This window comes from Notolabrus celidotus, chromosome 5 (assembly GCF_009762535.1).
Source record: "Notolabrus celidotus isolate fNotCel1 chromosome 5, fNotCel1.pri, whole genome shotgun sequence".
Lineage (NCBI taxonomy): Eukaryota > Metazoa > Chordata > Actinopteri > Labriformes > Labridae > Notolabrus > Notolabrus celidotus.
The window spans coordinates 7536434-7557718 of record NC_048276.1 but is presented as its reverse complement, the minus strand read 5'-3'; the positions used below and the strand labels follow the sequence as shown (position 1 = coordinate 7557718).

General features: G+C 40.0%; 1 protein-coding gene across 12 annotated transcripts in view; it reads right to left on the bottom strand.

The window, feature by feature from the left end:
* The window catches only part of fryb (furry homolog b (Drosophila)), a 70631-nt gene that overhangs the window by 48875 nt on the left and 471 nt on the right, over positions 1-21285 (bottom strand). The window lies entirely within an intron of this gene.

Here is a 21285-nt window from a genome sequence, read left to right as displayed (position 1 = left end):
TGAGGCGTTGCGGTCAGCACGAGTGAGATAAAGAGCGGTGCGAGAGAGAGTGAGAGACTGAGGAGAGAAGAAGAGAGGGATGCGGGTGGGCAGCCAGTGATGCGGATGTTGCGGCTGTCTGCTGCTGAGTGTGTGTTTGTTTGTGTGTGTGTGTGTGTGTGTGTGTGTGCGCATGCACAAGAAAGAACGTGTGTGTGTGTGTGTGTCAAAGAGAAGAGGGAAAGAGAGCGGCAGTCAGCCTTGCCTGCGCTTTGTGTTGCTATCTTGCTGGCTAACACCCCCCATCCCCTCTCTGTTTTGCTCTCTCAGGACAGTGATACACAGATGTTGGTAGACGCAAGCAGCCAATCCTCTTACAGGAAAGACCGAGAGAGAAAGAGAGGGGAGGAGAGAGAGAGAGAGAGAGAGAGGGAGGGGATGGAGGGGATGGATGGATGAAGGGAGGGAGGGGGAGAAGAACATACAGTAGATAGCACCACACAAGAGGAATCACAGATTTTTTGAATGAAGAGAGAGTAGACGGTGAAACTAAGATGCCAGAGACAAACGGCCGTCATGTTGTTGTTTCTGTCTCACAGTAAGTGCTGAGCGAGCACGTTGCAAGCTCGCCTCGGCCAATGAGAGCAGAGGGATGAAATGATAGGCAGTCAGCACTAATGAATCGCTGAGAATAACAACCGGTCAATGGCATTGCGTGCCTGATTCCGCACTGCACATGTCCTCCAGCAGCGCTGTGAGTACTATGTGTGGGTGACATGTATACTATTTCTAGATGAGCGCTGTGCGTGTGGCTGATGTGCAGTCATGCAATACTCAACACACATTCTGTTTAACATAACATGATGTACGATGAAGAAATGCTTGGTGGTGTTATTTCCATTGAGTATAGAGGGAGCACTTTTTGCGCTTTCTGTTGTCCTGTCATTCCACAACTGCAAGAAGCACTGACTTAATAAACTGTAAAAAGCTCATCTAAGCAGACTTCAGCTATTACCGCAATAAATCACAGCAATAAAGCTTTACTGGCAGTATTGAGTGACTGGAAGACTTATTGTTGCCCTGAATTTTGCCTTGAAGGAGAAACACAAAGTGTCCTTCCCCGTTAGTGAGGATTATCAAGGCCACAGGCAGCTTGTGAGGGACACCCATAGGCTGTGTAATAAATGGACGTAGCATCCGTGACATCACCTATCTGTTTCTGAAGCCTGTCGTCGGCAGGAGCCATGTTGGAAATGCTGAACTCAATTTAACCTCTGTTGAGCTAGTGTGACGTAAAGAGGCATACCTTTAGCACTTTTAGCTAACAGCTATGGGGTGCCCGCCGGCCAATCAAGTCAGCGATGTCCTTATTTGGGCAATGCTTGTACGGTTGATATCAAGCGGCAACCTCCGGTCTAAAAATATGAGTCCAATGCGGAAGTGTTAAAAGCTGCAGTTCATCGAGGATCCGCTTGAGGCTGGCTCCGGAAGTACCGGAAGTCACATACATAGAATGGGGAAAAGACGATCTTTGCAGCATTAATAAACATGTTTACAGCCTGGTACAAAAGATGAGTGTAGTCTGAATAGCTAATTTCTCGATGTCCTCTCACTGTGAGGGGGGTGAATTTTTTTCTAATTTGGTAATTTAGAAGATATTGAGATTACTAGTCTTCCAATGAGAGGCACAGCTGCCTGCAGGAACACTGCAGCTGTTGGCTAGGAGGCTCAAAGCCCGCCTCTTTAGGTCACACTGGCTCGACAGAAGCAATATGGCTGCCGCAGCCGATTGGTCTCAAAACAGCTCTTCAGAAACAGACGGGTGACGTCACGGATACTACGTCCATATTTTACACAGTCTATGGTTGATATCTTCAAAAATACAGAGTTATGATAAAATTCACCCCCCGTACAGTGTGTGCCGATAGAGAAATGAGCTGGTCAGACCTAAGCCGTTTTTTGAACCGGGCTGTAAATGTTACAATGTCATTGGTGTTTATTATTGCTGCAAAGATCATCTTCTTTGAATGGGTGTGTATTTGGTTTCCGGTGTTTCTGCAGCCAGCCTCAAGTGGACGCTCAATTAACTGCAGTTTCTAACACTTCTGCATGGGCTTCATATTTCAGATCCAGAGGTTGCTGCCTGGGAATACCTGCAGACAGTGCTCAGGGCTAAAACAAATCTGCAACTCTAAGGCGGTGTCCAATAAAAAATCGTTGCATAAAAAAACAGATACTAGAAGAGATCAGTTCCTGTTGAGGTTAAGTATATTTTCACGTAATTTGTTAAGCAAACATTTACATGAGGAGGATAATCCAAATGTGTTACTTGCTTCATGATACAAGTGTATTCAAATAAATGTGTGAATATTCCTTTAAGTTGTGCAAACCCAACCTACCTCGACCAAACTGCCCTACAAATGCTTCATCCATTGCTTTCAGCTCATCCTCCCACAGTGCACTTTGTTATGTTTTATAGAAGAAACTATGACTATTGTGCAACTCCATACCCGTCGATGATGACACGAAATCACTATAATTACTTTCTGGCATTTACTGCTCATTAGCTTATAAGCATTTATGAGAAAGGGGGCGGTGCACAACTGAATGAGGGAGGGAACTCAGGCACGGCAACACTGATGGACGCTAAAAGGGTAGCGTGAGGAATGAAAAAAAACCAGCATCTGAGACCTTTATTTTTATTTTTATTCATTCATATTTATTTATTTTTTACTTTATTTTATTAGTTTTTTTTATCTAATGATATATTTTTCTTATTTAATTAATTAATTCAATTATTTATTTATTTTTCACACTTAATGTTAAACATCTTTGAGTACCGAGAAAAGAGCTATATAAGTTGTATAAATTATTATTAATTAATATTATTATTATAAGTTAAGTTGTTCTTAACTCAAATAAGATGAAAAAATAAAAAGAATCAAAGCTGGTAAATACACAGAGCAGAATTAGCAGTTAAAATCCTGGGTTTTCATTAGGACAAACAAAATGATGCCAACAGTGACTTTGGTTTGAATTATCTCAGACCTAGTTTGATCAAAATAAATTGCTATTTAGAAATTACAACCACCATTGTACACTGGAGCCAATATATCTGTAATGATGTCATATCACCCTGCAGCATTGATCAGTTTCAGTTCAGCCAGTTTCAATGCTCATGACTCAGGTGATGAAATGACAGCATTTAGGGCGGTGCTGAACATGTGATGACCTTGATTTTTTAATTACGGTCATTTTAAAACAATAGAAATCATTAAGCAACCAGCTTGGCCGAGCACTTATGTTTGGTAATCATTGCAGATAATGTGATATATGACGTCAATTGCTTTTCCTTTTACAGTTAAACAATGTACTGAACTACAGTAAGTGTAATTATATGTGTCTTCTATGCAGGCAATCAGCTGTTTAGAGTCTTGTTATGTCAGAGAATGGACGTAGACGTGGTACGAATGAAGTCAGCTGATGCTTTAAGAGAAACATCCCTAACATCTCATCCATATAAGATGTTCCTGGATGCTCAAGTAGCTAAACAAAGTGGTTGGTATTGACCTTGAACCCTGCTGCTGTAGTTACACTCTTACTCTCACTTACACGACAACGAGATAATATAACTTCTCTCCTTCAAGATTTTCCCCCGGCTGTCCGAGCAGAGTGGTATGACGGCCCTCACAGCAATGATGCAGTGGTTTGATGATTTTGAGTGGAAGCACAAGAGGATAATTAGGGTCATCCTGTAATTCCCTGGATCAACTGCGGAAGTGCAACTGAGGGAGAGCTGATGCGGAGAGGGGCAGAGAAAGTGAGCGGGAGAGAGGGAGGGAGGGGAGCAGAAGGTGCATAACGTACAGTATCATGCAGAAAGCTGCAGCTCGGAGGAGAGCTGATGAGCACAGGATGGCCTGGTTCACATTAACAGACAATTACAGTCTAATCTCAGAGGAGGAGAAATATAGCAGAGGTCTATTCTTGTCTACAACTTTCTGCTTATGGCATTAGAGTGACGGACAAAACAGCACTCACAAATAACAAGATCTGCCTTGTGATTGGCTGCTTTCTCAATCAAGACGTGATTGACATGATCAAAAGGTCAAGTTTGAGGTTGTCTTCAACCTGCTTTAAAGATGAATGATTATATTTGAAGATTCTGTTTTTGGTATCATGATCCCACGTTGACCTCTACTCTGAGTCACGGCCAAATTCCACCAGATCCGTGTCTGGTCGGTCTCCGATCCATCACAGCGCAGGATCTTATAGGTTTCTATTCTAGTCAATGTGTTAACTTCCACTGGATCCGCTCCGGAGACGGACCGGACACGGATTTGGTGGATGTCAATAAGAACACGTAGAGTTTGACTCTTTGTTCACCATGTTTCTTGCATCTGATCATGTTCAAAATTCATGTTAATATGGGACTGTATGAGGTCACATGTCACATTTTTTGGAGGGAAGCAGCTCGGCGAGGCAGAGGAACACAAACATTACTTCAGGGATTGAACCGCAGGGGAGAAATAAGAAGTTTCCAAATGACACAACTGTAAATGAGATGTTTTTGCTTGTTGTGTCGTTTGAAACTCTTGTCCAAGATATGGAAATGTATTCAAATTCATGACCTACAACGGAAACAGGGACTTTGTTATGACACACATTTATTCAGCTTACGAATATCAGCAAACACACACTCACTCACACACACCCTTATGAAGCTCCCAGGATTCCTCACATTCTGCTGAGCCTCAGCTACTGGAATGTGACTCCTCCACACACACAAACACAGCCGTACATGCACACACACACACACACTAATTTCATACATGCACATAGAAAAATTATTATTATTTCATCAATCCTAATGAATCAATTAAGTGATTAATGCAGCGCTAAATCTTGTAGAAATGTCTAGAAACTGCATCAAACACAAGTAAAGGTGTATGTTTTTGAATTAAAGCAATGTATTTACCACTGCTGAAGTTAATAAAGCTATTTTTTTTATTATTATTTATTGGGTCTATTTTTTATTATTATTTATTTATTTATATGGTCTATTAAAACATATTTTATTTATTTATATATCTATTTATTTATTTATTTATAGGGTCTATTTAAAAAAATATTATTTATTTATATATCTGTTTATTTATAGGGTCTATTCTTAAAAAATATTATTTATTTATATATCTATTTATTTATAGGGTCTATTTTTTAATTATTTTCTACTTATTCATGTGTTTATTCATTTATCTTTTAGTTTGTTATTTATCTTGTACGCTGCTGGACCTGAGTAACATTTTTCTCTCCTTCCTGTTTTTAACATGATTGCATGACAATAAAGTGAACCTTGAACCTTTAAGGGGCGCCATTGGCCTAGCGGTCTAAGCGTGCATCACATATACAGAGGCTATAGTCCCCCGTCTTGCCCTGCTCTCTACGGCCCACATTTCCTGTCTCTCTTCAGCTGTGCCCCAAAAATATAACCTAAAAAAAATTATACTATTCCAGCTCTGGGGGGCTAGTTTAGCTCAGTGTTTAACGCACATGCAGCATACAGAGGCATAGTCTTTAACACTAACTTGACTCCCGGCCTCAAGCCTTTGCTGCATGTCATCCCCCACTCTCCTCTCCCCATGTTTCCCGTCTCTTTAGCTGTATGTTCTAATAAAAGCAAAATGCATCAAAAAAATAGCTCAAACAATATTGTTGCAGCTCTAAAATTGTTGACTCAGTAACATAATACGAGTCTAGAGAGCAGGGAGCTGAAAGAAGAGAAAATCTGTGACTTGAGTGTCATAGAAAATATTCTACTATAAGGGACGTAGTGAGCTAGGGTGGTTTTATCCTTGATTTGTTGTCCTTGTGTTGTATTTCTATGTTTCTCTTTCGTATGGTTGATGTGATGATATGGATATATGGGTCTGAATGAAGGCTTAAGTCAAGTCAAGTGAAAAAAAATGCAGAAAAACTAAGTATGACTCAATTCTCCAACTAGATAGTTTCCTCTCGTATGCAGAAAATTTGACTCTCCTCCATTTAAGTTCATGTAATGTATGCACACAGTATATTTCTGTACCTTTATCAGATGTCATGATCACTTATATGTTCATTGACAGCAGCCAAGAGCCTTTACCATAACATAGGACAAAGAAAAATATTCATAACTCAACATGAAGCTAAAGAATGTTATATGTCTTCAAAGCTGTCAACCAACTTGTGTTCCAGTAAATGATAAAGTAAGCGACTGTTTCAGCTCTCGATGAATAAATCACACCACAGCCTAACATGTGCCACTGTTCATTGTTGTGGGTGTGAACTTCTCCGTCATAACACAGCAGACACAAACACACACACACAGAGACACACAGAGAGTGTTTGAGGCTCTCACCGTTCACACAGCAGTGTCTCCTTGACACAGCTGGGTTGATCAAATAGATAACTTTAGTGAAGAATGTGCATGTGTGTCAGCAGTTTTCATACCAGGCATACCTGTCTCGTCTACATCAAAGCCTCACTCCTGCACATTATCACAGCAAAGAGGTCCTGCAGTATTTCATTTAGTAGTTTTCTATGTGTCGACAATTCAACCTTTGTGTTGGGCGAGATCGTTCAGCAGAGACGTCTCTGTTAATTTCTCCTGAAAGACGTGTTTGTGCAGGTGGTACTCGCTTACGCAGGCCCTCTCTGTGTGTGTACGCCTACCTCTCTCTGTTCTTGTGAAGTTCAGACCAATCCCACGGAAGTATGTATAGTCATTTACAAAACGACAGACAAGATATGTCTACAGACCTTTCCTCACAAACTTCAACATGCCCTACTACCAAGACAATAACTGTAACTTCAGGTCGCTATAGGAAAGAGTAACAGCTTTAAAAATACATCCAAAACTGTACTGATAGGTTAATGACATCTTCAGATCTTCAGATACATAGCTGCAAGTTCAGGCCAAGATAGACCCATAGACTGAGCAGTGTTTTGAAGCCAATCGTCGGCGGGAGCCATAGTGGAAATCCTGAACTAGACCTAACTTCTGTCAAGCTAGTGCAAGGTAAAGAGGCGGGCTTTGAGCATCCTCACCAACAGCTACAGTGTTCCCGCCTGTCAGTCAAGACAGCTGTGCCTCTCAATCTTGAAAATCGTAATTCTAATATCTTTGAAACTACAGTGTTATGAAAAAAATCACCCCCTGTACAGTGTGTGCCGATCAAGAAATAAGACTACAGATCCTATCCAGACTACATACATTTTTTGAACCAGGCTGTAAACATGTTTATTTCTGCTGTAAAGATCATCTTTTTTGAATTGGTGTGTATGTGGTTTCCTGTACTTCTGGAGCCAGCCTCAAGTGGACACTCGAGGAACTGCAGTTTTTACCGACGGTGGTTGGCGCTTGGATAGACCACAGTTCCCAACATCAATAAGAAACACAAGAGTGTGGAATTTAAAAAGTTTACGAAGTGATGCTAATGCATTGTACTAGCGACTAACTGAAGACCCTTGACATTTGCAAGGTTTAATCCACGATACTTTGACGAAAATTTAAGTGACACTTCCATTAAATGCATCCATACGCTGAGCTGACGTCACGTAGTATTCGGGACGTCACCTGTTCCTGAGTGCTGTTTTGAAGCTAATCATTGGCGGGTGCCATATTGAAAATGCTGAACTCAAGCTAACTTCGTCTGAACTAGTGTGAGTAAAAGAGGCGGGCCCTTAGCCTTTTCACTAACAGCTACAGGGTGCCTGCCTGTCAATCAAGTCAGCCATGCCCTTATTTGGGCAAAACTTGTAAGTTTAATATCTTTAAAAATAACGAGTTATAGAATAATTCACCCCCAGTAAAGTGTGTGACTATAGAGTAATGAGCTATACAGATCTAAACTGTTTTTTGAACCAGGCTGTAAACATGTTTATCATTAGTGTAAGGATAGTCTTCTTTGAATGGGTGTGTATGTGGTTTCTTGTGTTTCTGCAACCAGCCTCTAGTGGACACTCAATGAACTGCAGTTTTTAGCACTTCAGCATGGGCTTCATATTCTAAAACCGGGCTGCTTGGCTTCTTTACACTCTGATTGAATACTTATGGTCTCTGTGTTCTCCCACAGTTGGTAAACTGAGATTACATGATCTGGACAACACAAAAAAAATCTGTGCTTTAAACTGAGCTGTTTTTCCTGTAACTAGAATAAGGCTTAGGGGGGCAGCCTTTGTTTTGTCAAAAACATAGAAGGTATCACTTTTCACAGGGTCTACAAAAACCACAACAAAGACACTTGTCAAGTGAAGTCCTCAAGTGACAGCAGAGAGAAACTGTTTTGGGCAAACGGAGAGAGACAGACCCGGTCTAAACAAGTACGAAGACATTTTAAATATTTTAAAAGCTCAGATTGGATTAAGATATCAGCAAATACTCCCAACCATATGATCATATCAGCTGGATGTTCACCAAACCTGTCTACTGCCTCCAGCCTGAGGAAACCCTCAGGTCAAAGCAAGCTCACACTAAGCAGCATTATTTTCTAACCAAACAGTGAGTGATATTCTCCTCAATATTTCCCAAGCTTGTCTACACCTACCTCGGATGATATTCGTCCTCTTTCTGGACCTAGACTGGATCTTAGTGAACCTCCCAGTGAAGTCGCTGGGGTCAAACATGTCCAGTGACAGAGAGGCGATGCGCTCCAGAACAATCCCATCCTGGCCTTGGCTGTGGTTCAGTAGATCTTGGTCCAGTGCGTTGCTCAGAGAGTGGCCGTTGCAGCAGTCCAAAGCACCACTTTCAGCACCAAAGCTGGTGGAGCTTCTTATGTCTTCCAGAGACATGTCTCGACTGTTGGAGTCAAGACACACCTGGTATTTTCTTGTCCGAATCTGGCCCTACTCAGAGCGATCCAGGAGACGCTACATGGTATATCTGACGGTAGACCCAAGAAAAAAAAAAACTTGTTCCAGAAAATCAAAGAGTTTCAACCTGGCTGTTCAGGCAGTCCTTAAATCCTTGTTATTTTCTTCCTCATCTCCTTTTTGTCCACATTTTGGTATCCGATTTCTTCTCACGAGGGTTTCTTTCCTTTATGTTGTGTTCATTCAATCCAGAGACGGTGAGCTCATTGCTTTGTCGTAACAGATCCACAACTCCCTTGAGAGTTCAGGTTCTCATCTCTAGAATTTCTTCTTCACTCACTTTCATGAGAGTAAAAAACACAAACCTCTGTATCGTCTTCAGTCTGAGAGGCACCCTTTGTTGTCTTTAAAAGTTCTTCTCCTTGAGTGCTGTGTTTCTGCTCTCACCTGTGCGTTGTTTCTTCCTCTGTGTGTGTGTGTGTGTGTGTTTCTCGCTCCTTTGAGCCTCTGAGGCATGGCTCTGTTTCTCCGCTCTCAGGTGGTGAACAAGGGAGGGATCCAATTCCAAGAACGCAGCTTGATTGGGTGGTTTGGGAAGTTTGGGTGGTTCACTTATGCCCTCTCCCTTTCCCTGTCTACATTTTTCTCTTTTCTGTCTCTCAAGGGGTTTTCCAACTTCCCTACTAGATTATTTTTTTTCTCTCGCTATGACATGACTTCTTTCCCTCACACACCTGTTTTTCTTCTTCTTTTTTTTTTTATCTTTTCCTGCTCACAAAGTAGTAAAGCACAACAGAATGGCATCTGCTTGATTCAGACAGCCAACACATGGCATGTGGGTGTGAGTAAGTCTGAGTCCCCGCACTCACTGGTCGAGGCTGTTTAGCCAGTTACAGTAACCTCAATGTGTTAACGGTGTAGGATTACTGAGGGCAGACACACCCCTTTACAGAAGGGGGAAACAAAGCCAAACACAAACAGGAAGAACGCAGGAGCAGACAGACGGGGTTGGAGCATTTAGTCTTAATCAGCAGATGCATACAAAATCTGACCCTGCAGCTGGAAAAACCCACATTCATATACTGAGACGACTGACTCTGCTATTTTAAAGTGCTTTTTAAACAACAACATGATTAGAAAAAGGCTTAATCACTATACAAGGCAAAATCTTCATGTGTCCAGTCCTGAAAAGAGATCAAGATTTAACTTAGACCTCAGTCAAATGACTTCCCTGACCCTGACCCATGTCCTGTTTTTTATTTCTATCACTTGATTGTTAGAATATGAGACAACCAGCTCACTGTAACATGTGAGGTATGAACAGGCAGACCCACCTCCCTTTCGTTTATTTTTTAAATGTCATTATTAACAGCATTTTTGTATTTCATTACATATATATGTAATTTTTTTATCAATGTTATTATTTTTTTCCCTCTATTTCCTCATGGAAAATACAAATTATCACAATTGTTTTTTATTTTGCAAAGATATATATATATATATATATATATATATATATATATATATATATATATATATGTGTGTTTAATAATTCATTTGTTTGCTTTTTGTATTATTGTTGTTATTGTGATTAATTCAGTGATAATTACTGCTGTTACTATTTAATAATTATCATTACGTTTTTGTTTGTTTTTTATTTTTATTATTATTTTATGTATTAATTTTTATTTCATTGTTATTATTTAAAGATTTTATTGTCTTATTGTTATTGTTATATGACACTCTTACCGTTACACTCCTTCATTCCCAGCCCTTTTATACATAGATAATTCTAACTATTCTGAGCTTTTGTATATACTTTAGTATTATTTTATTCTATTTGATCTTTATTTTATTTTATTTTATTCGTATTTATATCTTATTTTACTCCTTCTATTACTATTTTGCCTTTTTTTCATACTGTTTATAAGAGCTCTGTAATGACCGAATTTCCCTCCCCGGGATAAATAAAGTATTTCTGATTTCTGATTCTGATTAATTACAAGTGTTCAACACAACTGCCACATTACATCAAAAAAGTTCTCATAAACAAAGTTCATTGAAAGAAAAAAAAAAAAAACTTCCCTGACCTTTATCTGCAGAAACAAGTCTCACAGGAAGTGCAGTGTTCTGTTTTGTCTAACCATAATTACATGTAGCGCCAAAATGCTGGCAAAATAATCTCCAACCTAACTTTTAAACTAAGACCCAGTCCCACCCTCCTGTCTGAACAGATCCCTTTAACATGAAACCTTAAACAGCTTAAATCTAACTTCTCAAATACTCTTAAGCTACTCTCCCTCCCTCTGTATGCAGAGCAGGTACACTATCTCGTGGGAGATACCTACCCTGAAGTGACTTCCTGCTGTTTATGCCACTATTGTCATGACATCAGCTCCATTGAGTGCTTTACTAAAGCGCTCACAGGTGTGAAAACAACACTACTTTCATATCCTGTTTTAAGAAAGACTGCAGCACATTTAAGATGATGTGATGAGAAACGCTGCATTCTGTGATCTGTGAGAGCCTTGTGCAGTTTTATTTAACGTCTAAGGTTACTGTCCAGCACTGACACACACATGAACATGATGTGTGATTGGTTTAAGGTTGTGCTTTTTTGTTATTCTTAAATCAAGTTGAAAAATCAGTCAGATAAAGGAGTTATTTTCACTTTCCTAACTTGCCTGAAGAAAATAATCTTCAACTTTAAGAACTCATAATGCACATAAAAGATCAAATATTCCTTTTAGAAAATAAATAAATAAACGCTGATATTTTTTTAACTGGAGGCCACAGCTTCTTCTAAAGTGTTTCATCATCAGCCGTCTCGGTGAGGAAACAGTTAAAGGTGGCAAACAAGAGCGGGGAGGCACGGTGCCAAAGGCAGTTAGAGAGGCGTGCCATCCCCTAGGGGAGGCACAACAGCCAAATATCAACTCTGACACACACACACACACACACACACACACACACACACACACACACACACACACACACACACATGACAACACAAACAGGAGATTGTTTTTATCCTGTCATTAACTGACAAATCTGGCCAACCACTCAGGATAAACAGTCAGGTTGTGTTAAAGACAAAGTTGGGTTGTGGTGAGTCGTGAGTGTGCAGCAGACAGTGACAGTAAGAAGAATGCAGATCTAAAAATATGAATATAATATATGCTGAGTGAAAACATATTTGTCTGTTGGTGCGCAGTTGTTGATTGATGATAATGGGCTCCACTGGGGATCTCTGACAAGCTACTCAGGTTTTGTCTTTCTCTTGTTTGCTTGACCTGATTAGTGAGTGGTGTTTTTACTGTGGGTCACACACTGTCGGTTATCCCATCTATTCTCCCCTTAACACCCCGGTGAACTCTGTGATGTAAATAAGCCTTTGTGTTTTATTTTACGTTCATTTAAAAATGTAAGAGTAAACAGGACAAGGACATTAAGGTGAGATGTAGAACTTCATAACAATCAACAATTTTATTACTTTACTTTTTACTTTCATATTGATTTTAATGTTGTTTTATTATTTTTTTATTTCCTTAAAAGTTATATTTTTCTGGCAGTTATTTTGCCTTCATTGATAGGACAGCTGTAGATAGACAGGAAATGTGGGGAGTAGAGACGGGGAAGACATGCAGCAGATGGTCGCGGCTGCCGCCGCCGCCGATGGCCTCTGTATGTGGGGTGCTTAGACCGTTAGGCCACCAGTGCCTCTATTTTATTAATTTTAACTATTTCTATTATTTATCTACTCAATTTTATTAATGTTTTTAGCCTTCATTTTATTTCCAGCTCTTGTCCTTACCCCGTTTATCATCTATTCATTTTACCTATTTATATTCTTAATCTTAATTTGATGCTTTAATTTATTTTAACTTATTGCATGTCTTTAAAAGTACTTCTATACCTTTCTTTGTACAGATAGTATTTTTATTTAGAATTTTTGGATTTGTATTTAGGTTTATATATTAATGCCCTTACTGTCTTATTGTGTCCTTACTGTCTTGTTGTGTCAAAAAATTCCTTGTGTGTGTGAGCTCACTTGGCAGCAAAGCTTTCTTGAGTCTTGAATCTTGAATTACACATACTTTATTGTTGTCGGTGTGAATTAGTCCCTATTTTAAAATCCATATTTGTTTTTGAATATATCTTTCCATTATTTCATTTCCATCCATCCATCCATTATCTTGACCGCTTATCCCGTTAGGGGTCACGGGGGGGCTGGAGCCTATCCCAGCTGGCTTCGGGCGGAAGGCAGGGTACACCCTGGACAGGTCGCCAACCTATCACAGTATTTCATTTCTGCTTCTTTATTATTTTCAATCGCTGTAAAGCACTTTGCATTTGATTTGTATGAAAGGTGTTATATAAATAATAAAGCTTGATTGATTGATTGATTAATAGATGTATTTCTGAGGTCAGTACTAATGCTGCATGAATCACAAATAATCCAAATTATTGTGTGTTTAATCTGAACTTTTTATTTCTAAGGTTTGACTGCAGATGATGCAAATAAATCTATGTGTGAAAGAATTGTGAAGTGGCGACTACAAGCAAACACACCAAAACAGACACACACTCACAGAGTAATGGTCTGTTTCAGCCTGAAAACAGGGCCAACTGCAAGCAGCAACACCACCTTCATAACTATGACTTCCTCCTCTCTCACTCAGGTATGCTTGTCCTTATTTTTCCTTACCCCTACTTTTCCTCTCACCTTGTTGCTCACTAGTCTTTTATTTCTTAGTTCCAGCTTGTGTCCATGGTGGTGTAATGGCCCAATATGGAGTAAGTAAATCTCAGCTTGTAAGAGATACACAGCTTAATAAAAGAGAACCAGTCCGTCTGAAATATAAAACTATCCTCTTCCACGCATGGAATGTGCCATGATCACTTTTTGGGGATTATTATTTCTATCATTGGATGTTTTTCTTTGTCATAACCAGCTGAGCTCATTAGTTGTTATTATGCAGCATTATTTTAAGCCTTTAAATCGATTTATGAATTATAAAAGTCGCCCTCTTTGGGTTTTGTTTCACATTAAGCGATGATTACTGCTTTTACAATCACTACAAGCGACTCTAATTCACCCTTTTTATTTATTTTTCGCCTGTAAAGCAGCCTCACCCCATGACCTTCTTCCTCTCTGATTATCAGCCCTCCACTCGTCATTAAATTGCACCCTCAGAGACCTCTGCCCGCAGCGGAAAAATACCCTTTTATTCCTGCTGTCACTCAAATATGTTGTCACGTTAACAGTCGCCCAGATCGCCCCGGATGCTCGGCAACCCGGTCTAGCAGGAGAAATGAGGGCATAAACAAGTTTACTTTTGGCTTATGCACATCAGCAAAGACTGCAGTTCAGAGGTTCAGCGGGATGAAGGGTAGAATTAATGACAGGAGTGACTCACCGCGAGGATCAACCTCTTTCAGACGAACAATGCGTCTTTGCAACATGGACATTTTCTTTGCTCCCAGTTGTACTTGTTGAGATTTATGCAGTGCTTCTGATGTAGTGCATGTTTAGAGTCTTGTCAACAGCAGCACTAATAAAAACATGGAGATTGCTTTCAATGGGACATGTTGATGGCTTTGATGGTGACAGCAGCAAGCCAAATGACAATTCCTGAGCAGCGTTTTATTTTACATCCTGTAATTACTTTTTTATGACATTATAACACACTCAAAGTGTTTTTTATTCGTCATTAGGGAGTTGTGTTTTGTTAAAGCTGGTTTTCACAGACACAATAGCCCGTTTATGTTGATCTGCTGCACAAAGGCCACACCAATTCTCCTTCAATCCTCAGTCTTTTGTTGATCTCTGTTTAAAATGACAAGGACTATGTCCGGTCCGTCTTGGATCCGGCACTGAATGGCGGATCTGATAGGTTTCTATTCTAGTCACTGTGTTAACTTCCACTGGATCCGCTCCGTTGCGTTCCGGCTGCGTCTCTGATCTAGCACTTCGGAGCCCTCCGGATCAGATATGCAAGACTTCTATTTTTGCCGGATGCCGGGGCATGTAGCATCAATCTCAGCGGGACAGGAAGTCAGACACCAAAACAAAATGAAAACATCCAGTTAATTTTCAGAATAAAACACTCTGTGTTATCACCAGATCGTATTTCACTTAAATACAACAACAAACCGTCATGAGGAGCGGAGACAGGCCTGGAGTCAAAAGATCAGAGGTTTTCAGAGGACCAGAAAGACAACATGGATGATGAGAGGAGGCAGATAATCCTTGATTCAGTAATTACCGCAAGAAAACCTTGGTCACATGACTTCAGCTTTCCGGCGGTCCTGCTCCACCCTGCGTTTGGTCTCAGCAGATGTGTGTCTAACATGAGTCTGGTCCTGCTGGAGGTTTCTGCCTGTTAAAGGAAGTTTGTCCTTGCCGCTATAACTTGCTAAATGCTGCAAAGTGTTCTGCTCATGGTGGATTAAGATGAGATCAGACTAAGTCCTGTCTGTAAGATGGGACTGGATCTTATCCTGTATTGATGTTGGGTCTTTGTTAGAGTACGGTCTAGACCTGCTCTGTTTGTAAGAGTCTTGAGATAACATTTGTTGTGATTTGGCGCTATATAAATAAAGATTGATTGATTGACAGGTCGAGTCTCATGAGACACATTTTAAGTTTAGAAATTTAAAACACAAAAACCTTAAAATGTAGTGTTTTTATAACTGTCTGAACACCTACATCAATAATAAAGAGGCTTGAAAAGCAGTTACATTCAGATGTCCTTCACCTTTGTGTATTTCCTCCTGTCATCATCAGGCCTACACACTGGCTCTACAATGGTGCCCCCTTGAGTCCATTACAGAGATGATAATTGCACTTAGAAGTCAGATCCAGGGGGGGCAGCTTTAGAAACACTAAAACAGCTTCTTCAAGATCACTTTATATCTGGACTAAAACATTCATTGGTTAAGCCGTCACTGAGCCAAGAGTAGTTTTATGCTCCTAAATCTTTTGTTTTTTTACCTTTCAGTCAACTTTAAATAGCAGAAAAAGACAACAACAGACAAATCTGTCATTGATTATGCATTCTGTAAGGATGGAGGGAGGTTATGTGTTTTCTCATTCATTAATTCATACACAAATATCAGCCATGGATGTGCGCAAACATACAAACACGCAGCCATGCATGCCCATAGGCCTTTCCATACATACTGTATGGAGCTGTGTTACGCAACACCGTCTCTTTGGTCTCTAATGTGCAGACTGAAGCATCAGCAAACACCCTCAGAGCTCCATCAAACCTATCAGCAGTAAAACAACGCTTCCTGACCTAATTACTCAAGTCCTGACTCAAACACTCAAAACAAATAAATCTAATGAGTTAATTATCAATAACTGTAATGAGATTAACACACGGCAGAAACAGGATTATCAGATTAAATCAAGAGGAGGAGAGTTTTCTGCTGCTCTTTGAACAATATTCAGGAGACGAGCTCACCTGTTAAATTATCTCTAAAGCACCTGAGGCAAAGTGAAATGGGAGCGATACTAAGGAATGTGCGTGTGTGTTGAAGTTTCCCTGTATGTGTGCCTGGCAGAAACACCAGGTTATGTAAGCCAGTGGGAGTGAGGTGTTAGTTGGTATCTATGGAAATGATAACAGTGAGGAGAAATGGATAACTCACAGCTGACTGAGGGGTGTAGGAGGTTGCGTAGAGAGTTTATGCAGCCTTACGACATAAGGATGAAGATTAGTGTCCTCTTTAAAGTGAGCTCAGTAGTCAGTGGCCTCCTGAGCGTGTCATTAAGCATGAGAGTAAAAACAGACCACCGTGTCATTGAGTAAAAAAAGATAACAGAGTGTGAGTTTGTACGGTAGCACACAATAAGAACAGAATTGAAACCACAGCAGGCCTCGAGCTGAACATGTTTGTCATGTAATCCTCCCACTGCTTCCTGTCACTCACCACAAACTGTTCAAGACTGCAGATAAATATCAGAAACATGGAGTTTAAACAGGCTCTAATAGGATTCAGAGTCAACTCGTCCGGGGTGAGACGGTTGAACAATTTGTTTTATCAACAAAAACTAAAATGTAACGATAAGTTTAATGTCAGGGTACAGAATTAACATTTACTGTGCAAAATTAATCAAAGATCAAATACAATACAGAGTGGGTGATAAGATGCAATACAATGGGATGCATTACATTGTGTTATGTTACATTACATTATGTTATGTTATGTTACGTTATGTTACATTACGTTATGTTATTTTACGTTATGTTATTTTACGTTATGTTGTTACGTTACGTTATGTTACGTTATGTTATGTTACATTATGTTATGTTACATTAAGTTATGTTACATTGTTGCATTACATTATGTTAGGTTATGTTACATTACTTTGCATTATGTTACATATCATTACGTTAAATTATATTATGTTACGTTACATTATGTTACGTGATGCAACGTTATGTTGTGTTACGTTATGTTATGTTATGTTACTTTGTGTTACGTTATGTTAAATTACATTATTTAAGTGTATGTTATGTTAAGTTACGTTAAGTTACGATATGTTACGTTGCATTACGTTACTTTTACGTAAGTTATGACAGGTTACGTTAGGTTAGGTTACGTTGCAGCTACGTAATGTTACAAAACAATACGATACGAAACAATACAATATGACACTATATTCAATACATTACCAAGGAGGATAACAGTGATATCGCAATACAGAGATTCTGCAATAATTACTTAATTGCCGGTCAGTCATGAAATTATATCACAATATTTGATTTACTGATGAAAACAAAAAATACCCCAGAAGGTTAAGTGAGAGAAGAATGTCATTAGAGCCAGAGGAGAGGAGACATGCAGAACTGGAACAATGGGTCAAGTTGCAAGTGTAATATGTTTAGTGTGACGTATTATTTTCTGATAACGATATTGCTGTTTGGTCCCAGCTACAACTCAGAACAGCAATATAGTGCCTGTAAATATTTTGTTCCATTCCTACAAGTGGAACAAAATAGTGATAGCCAAATCACACTACACAACTCTGAGGTTATATTAAGGAGGATAATCTGTGTAAATGAATCTGTTTTACAGGTTAAAAGATATCAAGGAAGGTCATTAACAATCCACTGGAGGTTTAACTGCATAATTACAGACTTCTCAAATCTGATGTCAGATGTCAAGTCCTCAAACATTGGGGGGATTAAACAGACATTCCACTAATTCATGTACAGTTTGAAGAGGCTCGACCATTTCAAACCATGAGCAGAGAAATCACCATAATCCAATACCATAAGGGCCAGAAAGAACAACTTTTAATGCCATGACATGCTCACACTCAAAAGATTAGAATGATTTTAAAACTCTCCGTTAAAAAGAAAAGGCTTAATTAAATATAATGTGTTGATTAAGAGAAATAAACAAGGTTTCGCTCTGATGTTTTGAAATATAGACACAGCATCAATGAGCAAAGTGTTGATCAATCCAGTCAGTGTGATAGTGTCCCCGAAAAATGCCACATCATTTTTTTTCGGTGAAAATGAAAAGAGGAAATGCACAGCTCTGTGACACACATGACAAGCTGTGTGTGTGTGTATGTGTGTGTGTGTGTGTGTGTGTGTGTGTGTGTGTGTGTGTGTGTGTGTGTGTGTGTGTGTGTGTGTGTGTGTGTGTGTGTGTTTCTTGCAGCGTTTAAGTCCAGACACAGAACAATGGAGTTAACTGGGTCGCCATTGCTGACTGGCTGTGCCAAACAGCTGGAGAGATGGAGAGGGACTCTGATTGAGTCATGAGGAAGGAGGGGAGGAAGGGAGGGAGGAATAAAGAGGGATGGGGCTGAAATGGAAGCATGCACAGACCGGGTCAGTGGAGACAAACTAGTAAAAAGGAAAATGGGAATGGGCTGATACATTCAACTTAGAAAAATGACATATACCCAAGAAGTCTGGTGGTCTTACTGCATGTGTAAGAGTGTAAATAATGCATGCTCTCACAAAATGTTCAAGCCCAGTCCTGAGCATCTCAGCTGGAGAATAATAAATTGCACAGCCACTCAGGCAGGGTGATGCACGCCACTGAACCGAAACCAATTCAAGTTTCACAATTGGAAGGCTCCTATTCAAACCCACAATTAATAATAATCGTGTGATTATTCATCACACAGCTGGTCGTTACAGCGCAGCTTTATGGGGGCGGGGTGAGGGGGGGAAACAGGTTATTGTGCTAGTGTTTGGGGACGGGAGCAGCTGGAAACTAAAGCAAGCACACCTCTTCTCTCACTTCCACTCTGCACTGACGGAGACTCGGACGGCAGACAAATTCAAACCTGCGGTAAGTTGAACACAAACGAGTTACTGATGTTTTATCTTAACTCCTAGTTTGACCCATTATCTTTAGTTCATCATTTAACATTTTGCTGACAAAAAGTTGATGTTAAAACAAACATTAGGTAGCGAAGCTAATGAAACATGCCAATTAGATGGTAAATAACCCTCGAGGGGTTCCTGCATTAATGTTTATGTGATATGAAAACTAGAAATTTGCCACTCAGCATGGAAACAGGAGACTCATGCTGTTGTAAATAATGTAAGTTGTAAAGATCTGTAAATATTAACAAAGGTAAACAATAAAATTCCGAAATGTGTCACTTTTAGACAGCCTTGTTCCCTTTCTTATAGGAAATATACCATGACTTTAAAATTACCTGTATTCTATTTCTGTGCATAAAACCCTTCCTTTGGTAACATCAGGGGCTGCACTTCATATTTGAGGCCCAACACCTCTCCAGATCTTTTGTACTGACAAGATAAATATAAAGGCCTTCTATCTTACTTTTATGCATTTGGTGAGGCATCATTTTCTATTATTTAAAGCTAGGGTTGGTCACAGAAAACTAGCATGAATTTGAATGTAGCATTTCCTCAGGACTCCGTCAGTCTAACCCCTCCCCCTCTTCCCTCGGACCTCCTCCAAATGACGCCCCCGCTCACATGCACGAGCGCCGCTGATTGATATGATCGTGACTGATTCAAAACCGATCCTAAGCACATCGTTTGTGTTTTGCACTATGTCAACTCATGTCTCACTCAGTGGTAAGAAAACACCAAAACATGATCATAGTGAAAGTTAAAAACACAAACAAACATGGCTGCTGTTCGTACTCACAACTGTCATGCTAGCATTATCCAGTTGTACCGGTGACATGATATCAAGAGAAAAGCTATAATAATACATCTACATTTTCTGTAGGACTTACTAAATGTCATTAATTTTTTAGCTTGTCAGAGCCCCTGTGGTGAGAGCTTTTTAGACTCTGATCCGGACTACAGTCCTGAGCAAAGCACCTCCAAGGGACCAAGCGGCAACCTCCGGTCTCCAACTATGAAGCCCATGTAGAAGTGTTATAAACTGCAATTCTTCGAGAATCCACTTGAGGCTGAAACACCGGAAACCAAATACCACCCATTCAAAAAAGACGATCTTTGCAGCATTAATAAACATGCTTACAGCCTGGTTCAAAAAACTGCTCGGCTCTACGTAGCTAATTTCTCTATCAGCACACACTGTACGGGGGGTGAATTTTTTTCTAACGCGACGGTTCAGAAGATATCAATATTACGAGTTTTTGCCCAAATAAGGACATGAGTGACTTGACTCCCGGAAGGGAACACATAGCTGTTGGCTGAGAGGCTCAAAACCCCGCCCCTTTTCGTCACACTTTAAGTGGTTGAGTTCCACATTTCCAATATGGCTGCAGCCGCTGGCTTCAAAACAGCGCTCAGGAACAGATGGGTGACGTCACGGATACTACGTCCATATTTTATACAGTCTATGGAGCGAGAGGGGCAGTAAATAGAGGCAGGGGAAGCAGAGGCAGGGATCGGGAGTGCACGCCAGGGAAATGTACGCGCAGGAGGCGGGCAGAACGGCATGAGGGATTTCATTGGTTTCATAATTTGGCTCCTGATGGCAGGGATTGGTTGATGTTTTCCCAAGTTTACTCCGGCTGTAGATAGCAGCTTTGTTTCACTACTGATTTCCATTGGGACATAAAGATAATTTTAACCAGTATAACAAAAAGTGTATCTAAATCTGAGAACCAACCCCAGCTTTAACCAGTGGAATCATTGTTTTTCTACTCCTATAGTTCATTTAACATGTGTTAATGTTTGTCATGTGTTTGGCCTTATAATGTAAACATGATATTAAAACAAGGCAAGTTTATTTGTAGAGCACAATTCATACACAAGGCAATTGGGTTGCCCCCTAAAATATAGCAATGCCCCCCTAAAAATAAATCCTAGAAACGCCACTGGAAACAGAAAGACATGCATGTTGCACTACGTTATGTTTTATATGTGTTCCTGAAGATAGCAGCTAGCTTTGGTGACTTGTCTGGTGTGTCATCACTGTAAGAAGCCACCTAGCTGGTAGCTAACGAGCAGTGTAGCACATCCT